This window comes from Heterodontus francisci, chromosome 13 (assembly GCF_036365525.1).
Source record: "Heterodontus francisci isolate sHetFra1 chromosome 13, sHetFra1.hap1, whole genome shotgun sequence".
In the NCBI taxonomy this organism is placed as follows: Eukaryota; Metazoa; Chordata; class Chondrichthyes; order Heterodontiformes; family Heterodontidae; genus Heterodontus; species Heterodontus francisci.
Genome location: NC_090383.1, coordinates 120,087,145 through 120,099,786, shown reverse-complemented (window position 1 = coordinate 120,099,786; position 12,642 = coordinate 120,087,145). Strand labels below are relative to the sequence as shown.

Genomic DNA, 12,642 nt, shown 5'->3' with positions numbered 1-12,642 from the left:
TGTGTTTGAGTATGTGCGAGTGAGGGAGGGAGTGTGTTTGAGTATGTGCGAGTGAGGGAGGGAGTGTGTTTGAGTATGTGAGAGGGAGGGAGTGTGTTTGAGTATGTGCGAGTGAGGGAGGGAGTGTGTTTGAGTATGTGTGAGTGAGGGAGGGAGTGTGTTTGAGTATGTGTGAGTGAGGGAGGGAGTGTGTTTGAGTATGTGCGAGTGAGGGAGGGAGTGTGTTTGAGTATGTGTGAGTGAGGGAGGGAGTGTGTTTGAGTATGTGTGAGTGAGGGAGGGAGTGTGTTTGAGTATGTGTGAGTGAGGGAGGGAGTGTGTTTGAGTATGTGTGAGTGAGGGAGGGAGTGTGTTTGAGTATGTGTGAGTGAGGGAGGGAGTGTGTTTGAGTATGTGCGAGTGAGGGAGGGAGTGTGTTTGAGTATGTGCGAGTGAGGGAGGGTGTGTGTTTGAGTATGTGTGAGGGAGGGAGGGAGTGTGTTTGAGTATGTGCGAGTGAGGGAGGGAGTGTGTTTGAGTATGTGCGAGTGAGGGAGGGAGTGTGTTTGAGTATGTGTGAGGGAGGGAGGGAGTGTGTTTGAGTATGTGTGAGGGAGGGAGTGTGTTTGAGTATGCGCGAGTGAGGGAGGGAGTGTGTTTGAGTATGTGTGAGTGAGGGAGGGAGTGTGTTTGAGTATGTGTGAGTGAGGGAGGGTGTGTGTTTGAGTATGTGTGTGTGAGGGAGGGAGTGTGTTTGAGTATGTGCGAGTGAGGGAGGGAGTGTGTTTGAGTATGTGTGAGGGAGGGAGGGAGTGTGTTTGAGAATGTGTGAGGGAGGGAGTGTGTTTGAGTATGTGTGAGTGAGGGAGGGAGTGTGTTTGAGTATGTGTGAGTGAGGGAGGGAGTGTGTTTGAGTATGTGTGAGTGAGGGAGGGATTGTGTTTGAGTATGTGTGAGGGAGGGAGTGTGTTTGAGTATGTGTGAGTAAGGGAGGGAGTGTGTTTGAGTATGTGTGAGTGAGGGAGGGAGTGTGTTTGAGTATGTGTGAGTGAGGGAGGGTGTGTGTTTGAGTATGTGTGAGTGAGGGAGGGTGTGTGTTTGAGTATGTGTGTGTGAGGGAGGGAGTGTGTTTGAGTATGTGCGAGTGAGGGAGGGAGTGTGTTTGAGTATGTGTGAGGGAGGGAGGGAGTGTGTTTGAGTATGTGTGAGGGAGGGAGTGTGTTTGAGTATGTGTGAGGGAGGGAGTGTGTGTGTTTGAGTATGTGTGAGGGAGGGAGTGTGTTTGAGTATGTGTGAGTGAGGGAGGGAGTGTGTTTGAGTATGTGTGAGGGAGGGAGGGTGTGTGTTTGAGTATGTGCGAGTGAGGGAGGGAGTGTGTTTGAGTATGTGTGAGGGAGGGAGTGTGTTTGACTATGTGTGAGTGAGGGAGGGTGTGTGTTTGAGTATGTGCGAGTGAGGGAGGGTGTGTGTTTGAGGATGTGCGAGTGAGGGAGGGAGTGTGTTTGAGTATGTGTGAGGGAGGGAGTGTGTTTGAGTATGTGCGAGTGAGGGAGGGAGTGTGTTTGAGTATGTGCGAGTGAGGGAGGGAGTGTGTTTGAGTATGTGTGAGTGAGGGAGGGAGTGTGTTTGAGTATGTGTGAGTGAGGGAGGGAGTGTGTTTGAGTATGTGAGAGGGAGGGAGTGTGTTTGAGTATGTGCGAGTGAGGGAGGGAGTGTGTTTGAGTATGTGTGAGTGAGGGAGGGAGTGTGTTTGAGTATGTGTGAGTGAGGGAGGGAGTGTGTTTGAGTATGTGCGAGTGAGGGAGGGAGTGTGTTTGAGTATGTGCGAGTGAGGGAGGGAGTGTGTTTGAGTATGTGAGAGGGAGGGAGTGTGTTTGAGTATGTGCGAGTGAGGGAGGGAGTGGGTTTGAGTATGTGTGAGTGAGGGAGGGAGTGTGTTTGAGTATGTGTGTGTGAGGGAGGGAGTGTGTTTGAGTATGTGCGAGTGAGGGAGGGAGTGTGTTTGAGTATGTGTGAGTGAGGGAGGGAGTGTGTTTGAGTATGTGTGAGTGAGGGAGGGAGTGTGTTTGAGTATGTGTGAGTGAGGGAGGGAGTGTGTTTGAGTATGTGTGAGTGAGGGAGGGAGTGTGTTTGAGTATGTGAGAGGGAGGGAGTGTGTTTGAGTATGTGCGAGTGAGGGAGGGAGTGTGTTTGAGTATGTGTGAGTGAGGGAGGGAGTGTGTTTGAGTATGTGCGAGTGAGGGAGGGAGTGTGTTTGAGTATGTGCGAGTGAGGGAGGGAGTGTGTTTGAGTATGTGTGAGGGAGGGAGGGAGTGTGTTTGAGTATGTGTGAGGGAGGGAGCGTGTTTGAGTATGTGCGAGTGAGGGAGGGAGTGTGTTTGAGTATGTGTGAGTGAGGGAGGGAGTGTGTTTGAGTATGTGTGAGTGAGGGAGGGAGTGTGTTTGAGTATGTGTCTGTGAGGGAGGGAGTGTGTTTGAGTATGTGCGAGTGAGGGAGGGAGTGTGTTTGAGTATGTGTGAGTGAGGGAGGGAGTGTGTTTGAGTATGTGCGAGTGAGGGAGGGAGTGTGTTTGAGTATGTGTGAGGGAGGGAGGGAGTGTGTTTGAGTATGTGTGAGTGAGGGAGGGAGTGTGTTTGAGTATGTACGAGTGAGGGAGGGAGTGTGTTTGAGTATGTGTGAGGGAGGGAGGGAGTGTGTTTGAGTATGTGTGAGGGATTGAGTGTGTTTGAGTATGTGCGAGTGAGGGAGGGAGGGAGTGTGTTTGAGTATGTGTGAGGGAGGGAGTGTGTTTGAGTATGTGTGAGTGAGGGAGGGAGTGTGTTTGAGTATGTGTGAGTGAGGGAGGGTGTGTGTTTGAGTATGTGCGAGTGAGGGAGGGAGTGTGTTTGAGTATGTGTGAGGGAGGGAGTGTGTTTGAGTATGTGTGAGGGAGGGAGTGTGTTTGAGTATGTGCGAGTGAGGGAGGGAGTGTGTTTGAGTATGTGTGAGTGAGGGAGGGAGTGTGTTTGAGTATGTGTGAGTGAGGGAGGGTGCGTGTTTGAGTATGTGCGAGTGAGGGAGGGAGTGTGTTTGAGTATGTGCGAGTGAGGGAGGGAGTGTGTTTGAGTATGTGCGTGAGGGAGGGTGTGTGTTTGAGTATGTGCGAGTGAGGGAGGGTGTGTGTTTGAGTATGTGCGAGTGAGGGAGGGAGTGTGTTTGAGTATGTGCGAGTGAGGGAGGGAGTGTGTTTGAGTATGTGCGAGTGAGGGAGGGAGTGTGTTTGAGTATGTGCGAGTGAGGGAGGGAGTGTGTTTGAGTATGTGCGAGTGAGGGAGGGAGTGTGTTTGAGTATGTGCGAGTGAGGGAGGGAGTGTGTTTGAGTATGTGCGAGTGAGGGAGGGTGTGTGTTTGAGTATGTGCGAGTGAGGGAGGGAGTGTGTTTGAGTATGTGCGAGTGAGGGATGGAGTGTGTTTGAGTATGTGCGAGTGAGGGAGGGTGTGTGTTTGAGTATGTGCGAGTGAGGGAGGGAGTGTGTTTGAGTATGTGCGAGTGAGGGAGGGAGTGTGTTTGAGTATGTGAGAGGGAGGGAGTGTGTTTGAGTATGTGAGAGGGAGGGAGTGTGTTTGAGTATGTGAGAGGGAGGGAGAGTGTTTGAGTATGTGTGAGTGAGGGAGGGAGTGTGTTTGAGTATGTGTGAGTGAGGGGGGGAGTGTGTTTGAGTATGTGTGAGTGAGGGAGGGTGTGTGTTTGAGTATGTGCAAGTGAGGGAGGGTGTGTGTTTGAGTATGTGCGAGTGAGGGAGGGTGTGTGTTTGAGTATGTGCGAGTGAGGGAGGGAGTGTGTTTGAGTATGTGTGAGGGAGGGAGTGTGTTTGAGTATGTGTGAGGGAGGGAGTGTGTTTGAGTATGTGTGAGTGAGGGAGCGAGTGTGTTTGAGTATGTGCGAGTGAGGGAGGGAGTGTGTTTGAGTATGTGTGAGTGAGGGAGGGAGTGTGTTTGAGTATGTGAGAGGGAGGGAGTGTGTTTGAGTATGTGTGAGTGAGGGAGGGAGTGTGTTTGAGTATGTGCGAGTGAAGGAGGGAGTGTGTTTGAGTATGTATGAGGGAAGGAGGGAGTGTGTTTGAGTATGTGTGAGGGAGGGAGTGTGTTTGAGTATGTGAGAGGGAGGGAGTGTGTTTGAGTATGTGAGAGGGAGGGAGTGTGTTTGAGTATGTGCGAGTGAGGGAGGGAGTGTGTTTGAGTATGTGTGAGTGAGGGAGGGAGTGTGTTTGAGTATGTGAGAGGGAGGGAGTGTGTTTGAGTATGTGTGAGTGAGGGAGGGAGTGTGTTTGAGTATGTGTGAGTGAGGGAGGGAGTGTGTTTGAGTATGTGCGAGTGAGGGAGGGAGTGTGTTTGAGTATGTGTGAGTGAGGGAGGGAGTGTGTTTGAGTATGTGTGAGTGAGGGAGGGAGTGTGTTTGAGTATGTGAGAGGGAGGGAGTGTGTTTGAGTATGTGCGAGTGAGGGAGGGAGTGTGTTTGAGTATGTGTGAGTGAGGGAGGGAGTGTGTTTGAGTATGTGTGAGTGAGGGAGGGAGTGTGTTTGAGTATGTGCGAGTGAGGGAGGGAGTGTGTTTGAGTATGTGCGAGTGAGGGAGGGAGTGTGTTTGAGTATGTGAGAGGGAGGGAGTGTGTTTGAGTATGTGCGAGTGAGGGAGGGAGTGGGTTTGAGTATGTGTGAGTGAGGGAGGGAGTGTGTTTGAGTATGTGTGTGTGAGGGAGGGAGTGTGTTTGAGTATGTGCGAGTGAGGGAGGGAGTGTGTTTGAGTATGTGTGAGTGAGGGAGGGAGTGTGTTTGAGTATGTGTGAGTGAGGGAGGGAGTGTGTTTGAGTATGTGTGAGTGAGGGAGGGAGTGTGTTTGAGTATGTGTGAGTGAGGGAGGGAGTGTGTTTGAGTATGTGAGAGGGAGGGAGTGTGTTTGAGTATGTGCGAGTGAGGGAGGGAGTGTGTTTGAGTATGTGTGAGTGAGGGAGGGAGTGTGTTTGAGTATGTGCGAGTGAGGGAGGGAGTGTGTTTGAGTATGTGCGAGTGAGGGAGGGAGTGTGTTTGAGTATGTGTGAGGGAGGGAGGGAGTGTGTTTGAGTATGTGTGAGGGAGGGAGCGTGTTTGAGTATGTGCGAGTGAGGGAGGGAGTGTGTTTGAGTATGTGTGAGTGAGGGAGGGAGTGTGTTTGAGTATGTGTGAGTGAGGGAGGGAGTGTGTTTGAGTATGTGTCTGTGAGGGAGGGAGTGTGTTTGAGTATGTGCGAGTGAGGGAGGGAGTGTGTTTGAGTATGTGTGAGTGAGGGAGGGAGTGTGTTTGAGTATGTGCGAGTGAGGGAGGGAGTGTGTTTGAGTATGTGTGAGGGAGGGAGGGAGTGTGTTTGAGTATGTGTGAGTGAGGGAGGGAGTGTGTTTGAGTATGTACGAGTGAGGGAGGGAGTGTGTTTGAGTATGTGTGAGGGAGGGAGAGAGTGTGTTTGAGTATGTGTGAGGGATTGAGTGTGTTTGAGTATGTGCGAGTGAGGGAGGGAGGGAGTGTGTTTGAGTATGTGTGAGGGAGGGAGTGTGTTTGAGTATGTGTGAGTGAGGGAGGGAGTGTGTTTGAGTATGTGTGAGTGAGGGAGGGTGTGTGTTTGAGTATGTGCGAGTGAGGGAGGGAGTGTGTTTGAGTATGTGTGAGGGAGGGAGTGTGTTTGAGTATGTGTGAGGGAGGGAGTGTGTTTGAGTATGTGCGAGTGAGGGAGGGAGTGTGTTTGAGTATGTGTGAGTGAGGGAGGGAGTGTGTTTGAGTATGTGTGAGTGAGGGAGGGTGCGTGTTTGAGTATGTGCGAGTGAGGGAGGGAGTGTGTTTGAGTATGTGCGAGTGAGGGAGGGAGTGTGTTTGAGTATGTGCGTGAGGGAGGGTGTGTGTTTGAGTATGTGCGAGTGAGGGAGGGTGTGTGTTTGAGTATGTGCGAGTGAGGGAGGGAGTGTGTTTGAGTATGTGCGAGTGAGGGAGGGAGTGTGTTTGAGTATGTGCGAGTGAGGGAGGGAGTGTGTTTGAGTATGTGCGAGTGAGGGAGGGAGTGTGTTTGAGTATGTGCGAGTGAGGGAGGGAGTGTGTTTGAGTATGTGCGAGTGAGGGAGGGAGTGTGTTTGAGTATGTGCGAGTGAGGGAGGGTGTGTGTTTGAGTATGTGCGAGTGAGGGAGGGAGTGTGTTTGAGTATGTGCGAGTGAGGGATGGAGTGTGTTTGAGTATGTGCGAGTGAGGGAGGGTGTGTGTTTGAGTATGTGCGAGTGAGGGAGGGAGTGTGTTTGAGTATGTGCGAGTGAGGGAGGGAGTGTGTTTGAGTATGTGAGAGGGAGGGAGTGTGTTTGAGTATGTGAGAGGGAGGGAGTGTGTTTGAGTATGTGAGAGGGAGGGAGAGTGTTTGAGTATGTGCGAGTGAGGGAGGGAGTGTGTTTGAGTATGTGTGAGTGAGGGGGGGAGTGTGTTTGAGTATGTGTGAGTGAGGGAGGGTGTGTGTTTCAGTATGTGCGAGTGAGGGAGGGAGTGTGTTTGAGTATGTGTGAGTGAGGGAGAGAGTGTGTTTGAGTATGTGTGAGTGAGGGAGGGAGTGTGTTTGAGTATGTGAGAGGGAGGGAGTGTGTTTGAGTATGTGCGAGTGAGGGAGGGAGTGTGTTTGAGTATGTGTGAGTGAGGGAGGAAGTGTGTTTGAGTACCTGCGAGTGAGGGAGGGAGTGTGTTTGAGTATGTGTGAGAGAGGGAGGGAGTGTGTTTGAGTATGTGTGAGGGAGGGAGTGTGTTTGAGTATGTGCGAGTGAGGGAGGGAGTGTGTTTGAGTATGTGCGAGTGAGGGAGGGAGTGTGTTTGAGTATGTGAGAGGGAGGGAGTGTGTTTGAGTATGTGCGAGTGAGGGAGGGAGTGTGTTTGAGTATGTGTGAGTGAGGGAGGGAGTGTGTTTGAGTATGTGTGAGTGAGGGAGGGAGTGTGTTTGAGTATGTGCGAGTGAGGGAGGGAGTGTGTTTGAGTATGTGTGAGTGAGGGAGGGAGTGTGTTTGAGTATGTGTGAGTGAGGGAGGGAGTGTGTTTGAGTATGTGTGAGTGAGGGAGGGAGTGTGTTTGAGTATGTGTGAGTGAGGGAGGGAGTGTGTTTGAGTATGTGTGAGTGAGGGAGGGAGTGTGTTTGAGTATGTGCGAGTGAGGGAGGGAGTGTGTTTGAGTATGTGCGAGTGAGGGAGGGTGTGTGTTTGAGTATGTGTGAGGGAGGGAGGGAGTGTGTTTGAGTATGTGCGAGTGAGGGAGGGAGTGTGTTTGAGTATGTGCGAGTGAGGGAGGGAGTGTGTTTGAGTATGTGTGAGGGAGGGAGGGAGTGTGTTTGAGTATGTGTGAGGGAGGGAGTGTGTTTGAGTATGCGCGAGTGAGGGAGGGAGTGTGTTTGAGTATGTGTGAGTGAGGGAGGGAGTGTGTTTGAGTATGTGTGAGTGAGGGAGGGTGTGTGTTTGAGTATGTGTGTGTGAGGGAGGGAGTGTGTTTGAGTATGTGCGAGTGAGGGAGGGAGTGTGTTTGAGTATGTGTGAGGGAGGGAGGGAGTGTGTTTGAGAATGTGTGAGGGAGGGAGTGTGTTTGAGTATGTGTGAGTGAGGGAGGGAGTGTGTTTGAGTATGTGTGAGTGAGGGAGGGAGTGTGTTTGAGTATGTGTGAGTGAGGGAGGGATTGTGTTTGAGTATGTGTGAGGGAGGGAGTGTGTTTGAGTATGTGTGAGTAAGGGAGGGAGTGTGTTTGAGTATGTGTGAGTGAGGGAGGGAGTGTGTTTGAGTATGTGTGAGTGAGGGAGGGTGTGTGTTTGAGTATGTGTGAGTGAGGGAGGGTGTGTGTTTGAGTATGTGTGTGTGAGGGAGGGAGTGTGTTTGAGTATGTGCGAGTGAGGGAGGGAGTGTGTTTGAGTATGTGTGAGGGAGGGAGGGAGTGTGTTTGAGTATGTGTGAGGGAGGGAGTGTGTTTGAGTATGTGTGAGGGAGGGAGTGTGTGTGTTTGAGTATGTGTGAGGGAGGGAGTGTGTTTGAGTATGTGTGAGTGAGGGAGGGAGTGTGTTTGAGTATGTGTGAGGGAGGGAGGGTGTGTGTTTGAGTATGTGCGAGTGAGGGAGGGAGTGTGTTTGAGTATGTGTGAGGGAGGGAGTGTGTTTGACTATGTGTGAGTGAGGGAGGGTGTGTGTTTGAGTATGTGCGAGTGAGGGAGGGTGTGTGTTTGAGGATGTGCGAGTGAGGGAGGGAGTGTGTTTGAGTATGTGTGAGGGAGGGAGTGTGTTTGAGTATGTGCGAGTGAGGGAGGGAGTGTGTTTGAGTATGTGTGAGGGAGGGAGTGTGTTTGAGTATGTGCGAGTGAGGGAGGGAGTGTGTTTGAGTATGTGTGAGGGAGGGAGGGTGCGTGTTTGAGTATGTGCGAGTGAGGGAGGGAGTGTGTTTGAGTATGTGCGAGTGAGGGAGGGTGTGTGTTTGAGTATGTGTGAGGGAGGGAGTGTGTGTGTTTGAGTATGTGCGAGTGAGGGAGGGAGTGTGTTTGAGTATGTGTGAGTGAGGGAGGGAGTGTGTTTGAGTATGTGCGAGTGAGGGAGGGAGTGTGTTTGAGTATGTGCGAGTGAGGGAGGGAGTGTGTTTGAGTATGTGCGAGTGAGGGAGGGAGTGTGTTTGAGTATGTGCGAGTGAGGGAGGGTGTGTGTTTGAGTATGTGAGAGGGAGGGAGTGTGTTTGAGTATGTGCGAGTGAGGGAGGGAGTGTGTTTGAGTATACGCGAGGGAGGGAGTGTGTTTGAGTATGTGCGAGTGAGGGAAGGAGTGTGTTTGAGTATGTGCGAGTGAGGGAGGGAGTGTGTTTGAGTATGTGCGAGTGAGGGAGGGAGTGTGTTTGAGTATGTGCGAGTGAGGGAGGGTGTGTGTTTGAGTATGTGCGAGTGAGGGAGGGAGTGTGTTTGAGTATGTGCGAGTGAGGGAGGGTGTGTGTTTGAGTATGTGCGAGTGAGGGAGGGAGTGTGTTTGAGTATGTGCGAGTGAGGGAGGGAGTGTGTTTGAGTATGTGCGAGTGAGGGAGGGTGTGTGTTTGAGTATGTGCGAGTGAGGGAGGGAGTCTGTTTGAGTATGTGCGAGTGAGGGATGGAGTGTGTTTGAGTATATGCGAGTGAGGGAGGGTGTGTGTTTGAGTATGTGCGAGTGAGGGAGGGAGTGTGTTTGAGTATGTGCGAGTGAGGGAGGGAGTGTGTTTGAGTATGTGAGAGGGAGGGAGTGTGTTTGAGTATGTGAGAGGGAGGGAGTGTGTTTGAGTATGTGCGAGTGAGGGAGGGAGTGTGTTTGAGTATGTGAGAGGGAGGGAGAGTGTTTGAGTATGTGTGAGTGAGGGAGGGAGTGTGTTTGAGTATGTGTGAGTGAGGGGGGGAGTGTGTTTGAGTATGTGTGAGTGAGGGAGGGTGTGTGTTTGAGTATGTGCGAGTGAGGGAGGGAGTGTGTTTGAGTATGTGTGAGTGAGGGAGGGAGTGTGTTTGAGTATGTGTGAGTGAGGGAGGGAGTGTGTTTGAGTATGTGAACGGGAGGGAGTGTGTTTGAGTATGTGCGAGTGAGGGAGGGAGTGTGTTTGAGTATGTGTGAGTGAGGGAGGAAGTGTGTTTGAGTATCTGCGAGTGAGGGAGGGAGTGTGTTTGAGTATGTGTGAGAGAGGGAGGGAGTGTGTTTGAGTATGTGTGAGGGAGGGAGTGTGTTTGAGTATGTGCGAGTGAGGGAGGGAGTGTGTTTGAGTATGTGCGAGTGAGGGAGGGAGTGTGTTTGAGTATGTGAGAGGGAGGGAGTGTGTTTGAGTATGTGCGAGTGAGGGAGGGAGTGTGTTTGAGTATGTGTGAGTGAGGGAGGGAGTGTGTTTGAGTATGTGTGAGTGAGGGAGGGAGTGTGTTTGAGTATGTGCGAGTGAGGGAGGGAGTGTGTTTGAGTATGTGTGACTGAGGGAGGGAGTGTGTTTGAGTATGTGTGAGTGAGGGAGGGAGTGTGTTTGAGTATGTGTGAGTGAGGGAGGGAGTGTGTTTGAGTATGTGTGAGTGAGGGAGGGAGTGTGTTTGAGTATGTGTGAGTGAGGGAGGGAGTGTGTTTGAGTATGTGCGAGTGAGGGAGGGAGTGTGTTTGAGTATGTGCGAGTGAGGGAGGGTGTGTGTTTGAGTATGTGTGAGGGAGGGAGTGTGTTTGAGTATGTGCGAGTGAGGGAGGGAGTGTGTTTGAGTATGTGCGAGTGAGGGAGGGAGTGTGTTTGAGTATGTGTGAGGGAGGGAGGGAGTGTGTTTGAGTATGTGTGAGGGAGGGAGTGTGTTTGAGTATGCGCGAGTGAGGGAGGGAGTGTGTTTGAGTATGTGTGAGTGAGGGAGGGAGTGTGTTTGAGTATGTGTGAGTGAGGGAGGGTGTGTGTTTGAGTATGTGTGTGTGAGGGAGGGAGTGTGTTTGAGTATGTGCGAGTGAGGGAGGGAGTGTGTTTGAGTATGTGTGAGGGAGGGAGGGAGTGTGTTTGAGTATGTGTGAGGGAGGGAGTGTGTTTGAGTATGTGTGAGTGAGGGAGGGAGTGTGTTTGAGTATGTGTGAGTGAGGGAGGAAGTGTGTTTGAGTATGTGTGAGTGAGGGAGGGATTGTGTTTGAGTATGTGTGAGGGAGGGAGTGTGTTTGAGTATGTGTGAGTAAGGGAGGGAGTGTGTTTGTGTATGTGTGTGTGAGGGAGGGAGTGTGTTTGAGTATGTGTGAGGGAGGGAGTGTGTGTGTTTGAGTATGTGTGAGGGAGGGAGTGTGTTTGAGTATGTGTGAGTGAGGGAGGGAGTGTGTTTGAGTATGTGTGAGGGAGGGAGGGTGTGTGTTTGAGTATGTGCGAGTGAGGGAGGGAGTGTGTTTGAGTATGTGTGAGGGAGGGAGTGTGTTTGACTATGTGTGAGTGAGGGAGGGTGTGTGTTTGAGTATGTGCGAGTGAGGGAGGGTGTGTGTTTGAGGATGTGCGAGTGAGGGAGGGAGTGTGTTTGAGTATGTGTGAGGGAGGGAGTGTGTTTGTGTATGTGCGAGTGAGGGAGGGAGTGTGTTTGAGTATGTGTGAGGGAGGGAGTGTGTTTGAGTATGTGCGAGTGAGGGAGGGAGTGTGTTTGAGTATGTGTGAGGGAGGGAGGGTGCGTGTTTGAGTATGCGCGAGTGAGGGAGGGAGTGTGTTTGAGTATGTGCGAGTGAGGGAGGGTGTGTGTTTGAGTATGTGTGAGGGAGGGAGTGTGTGTGTTTGAGTATGTGCGAGTGAGGGAGGGAGTGTGTTTGAGTATGTGCGAGTGAGGGAGGGAGTGTGTTTGAGTATGTGCGAGTGAGGGAGGGAGTGTGTTTGAGTATGTGCGAGTGAGGGAGGGAGTGTGTTTGAGTATGTGCGAGTGAGGGAGGGTGTGTGTTTGAGTATGTGAGAGGGAGGGAGTGTATTTGAGTATGTGCGAGTGAGGGAGGGAGTGTGTTTGAGTATACGCGAGGGAGGGAGTGTGTTTGAGTATGTGCGAGTGAGGGAAGGAGTGTGTTTGAGTATGTGCGAGTGAGGGAGGGAGTGTGTTTGAGTATGTGCGAGTGAGGGAGGGAGTGTGTTTGAGTATGTGCGAGTGAGGGAGGGTGTGTGTTTGAGTATGTGCGAGTGAGGGAGGGAGTGTGTTTGAGTATGTGCGAGTGAGGGAGGGAGTGTGTTTGAGTATGTGCGAGTGAGGGAGGGTGTGTGTTTGAGTATGTGCGAGTGAGGGAGGGAGTGTGTTTGAGTATGTGCGAATCAGGGAGTGTGTTTGAGTATGTGAGAGGGAGGGAGTGTGTTTGAGTATGTGAGAGGGAGGGAGTGTGTTTGAGTATGTGCGAGTGAGGGAGGGAGTGTGTTTGAGTCTGTGTGAGTGAGGGAGGGAGTGTGTTTGAGTATGTGAGAGGGAGGGAGTGTGTTTGAGTATGTGAGAGGGAGGGAGTGTGTTTGAGTATGTGTGAGTGAGGGAGGGAGTGTGTTTGAGTATGTGTGAGTGAGGGAGGGAGTGTGTTTGAGTATGTGTGAGTGAGGGAGGGAGTGTGTTTGAGTATGTGCGAGTGAGGGAGGGAGTGTGTTTGAGTATGTGTGAGTGAGGGAGGGAGTGTGTTTGAGTATGTGTGAGTGAGGGAGGGAGTGTGTTTGAGTATGTGAGAGGGAGGGAGTGTGTTTGAGTATGTGCGAATGAGGGAGGGAGTGTGTTTGAGTATGTGCGAGTGAGGGAGGGAGTGTGTTTGAGTATGTGTGAGTGAGGGAGGGAGTGTGTTTGAGTATGTGGGAGTGAGGGAGGGTGTGTGTTTGAGTATGTGTGAGTGAGGGAGGGAGTGTGTTTGAGTATGTGCGAGTGAGTGAGTGTTTGAGTATGTGCGAGTGAGGGAGGGAGTGTGTTTGAGTATGTGTGAGTGAGGGAGTGTTTCAGTGTGTGTGTGTTTGCAATGAAGTGCATTTCAGCACATTCCCACATTCTGTCATCCCCTCTCCAGCAGGCAACATCGTCACACCCACCCCGTCACACTCACCCCGTCACACCCACCCCATCACACCCAGTCCGTCACACTCACCCCGTCACACTCACCCCGTCACACCCACCCTGTCACACCCACCCCGTCACACTCACCCCGTCACACTCACCCCATCACCCCC

General features: G+C 51.6%; 1 long non-coding RNA gene across 1 annotated transcript in view; it reads right to left on the bottom strand.

The window, feature by feature from the left end:
- LOC137376654 (uncharacterized) overlaps positions 1-12,642 on the bottom strand; it is a 46,417-nt gene that overhangs the window by 32,020 nt on the left and 1,755 nt on the right. The window lies entirely within an intron of this gene.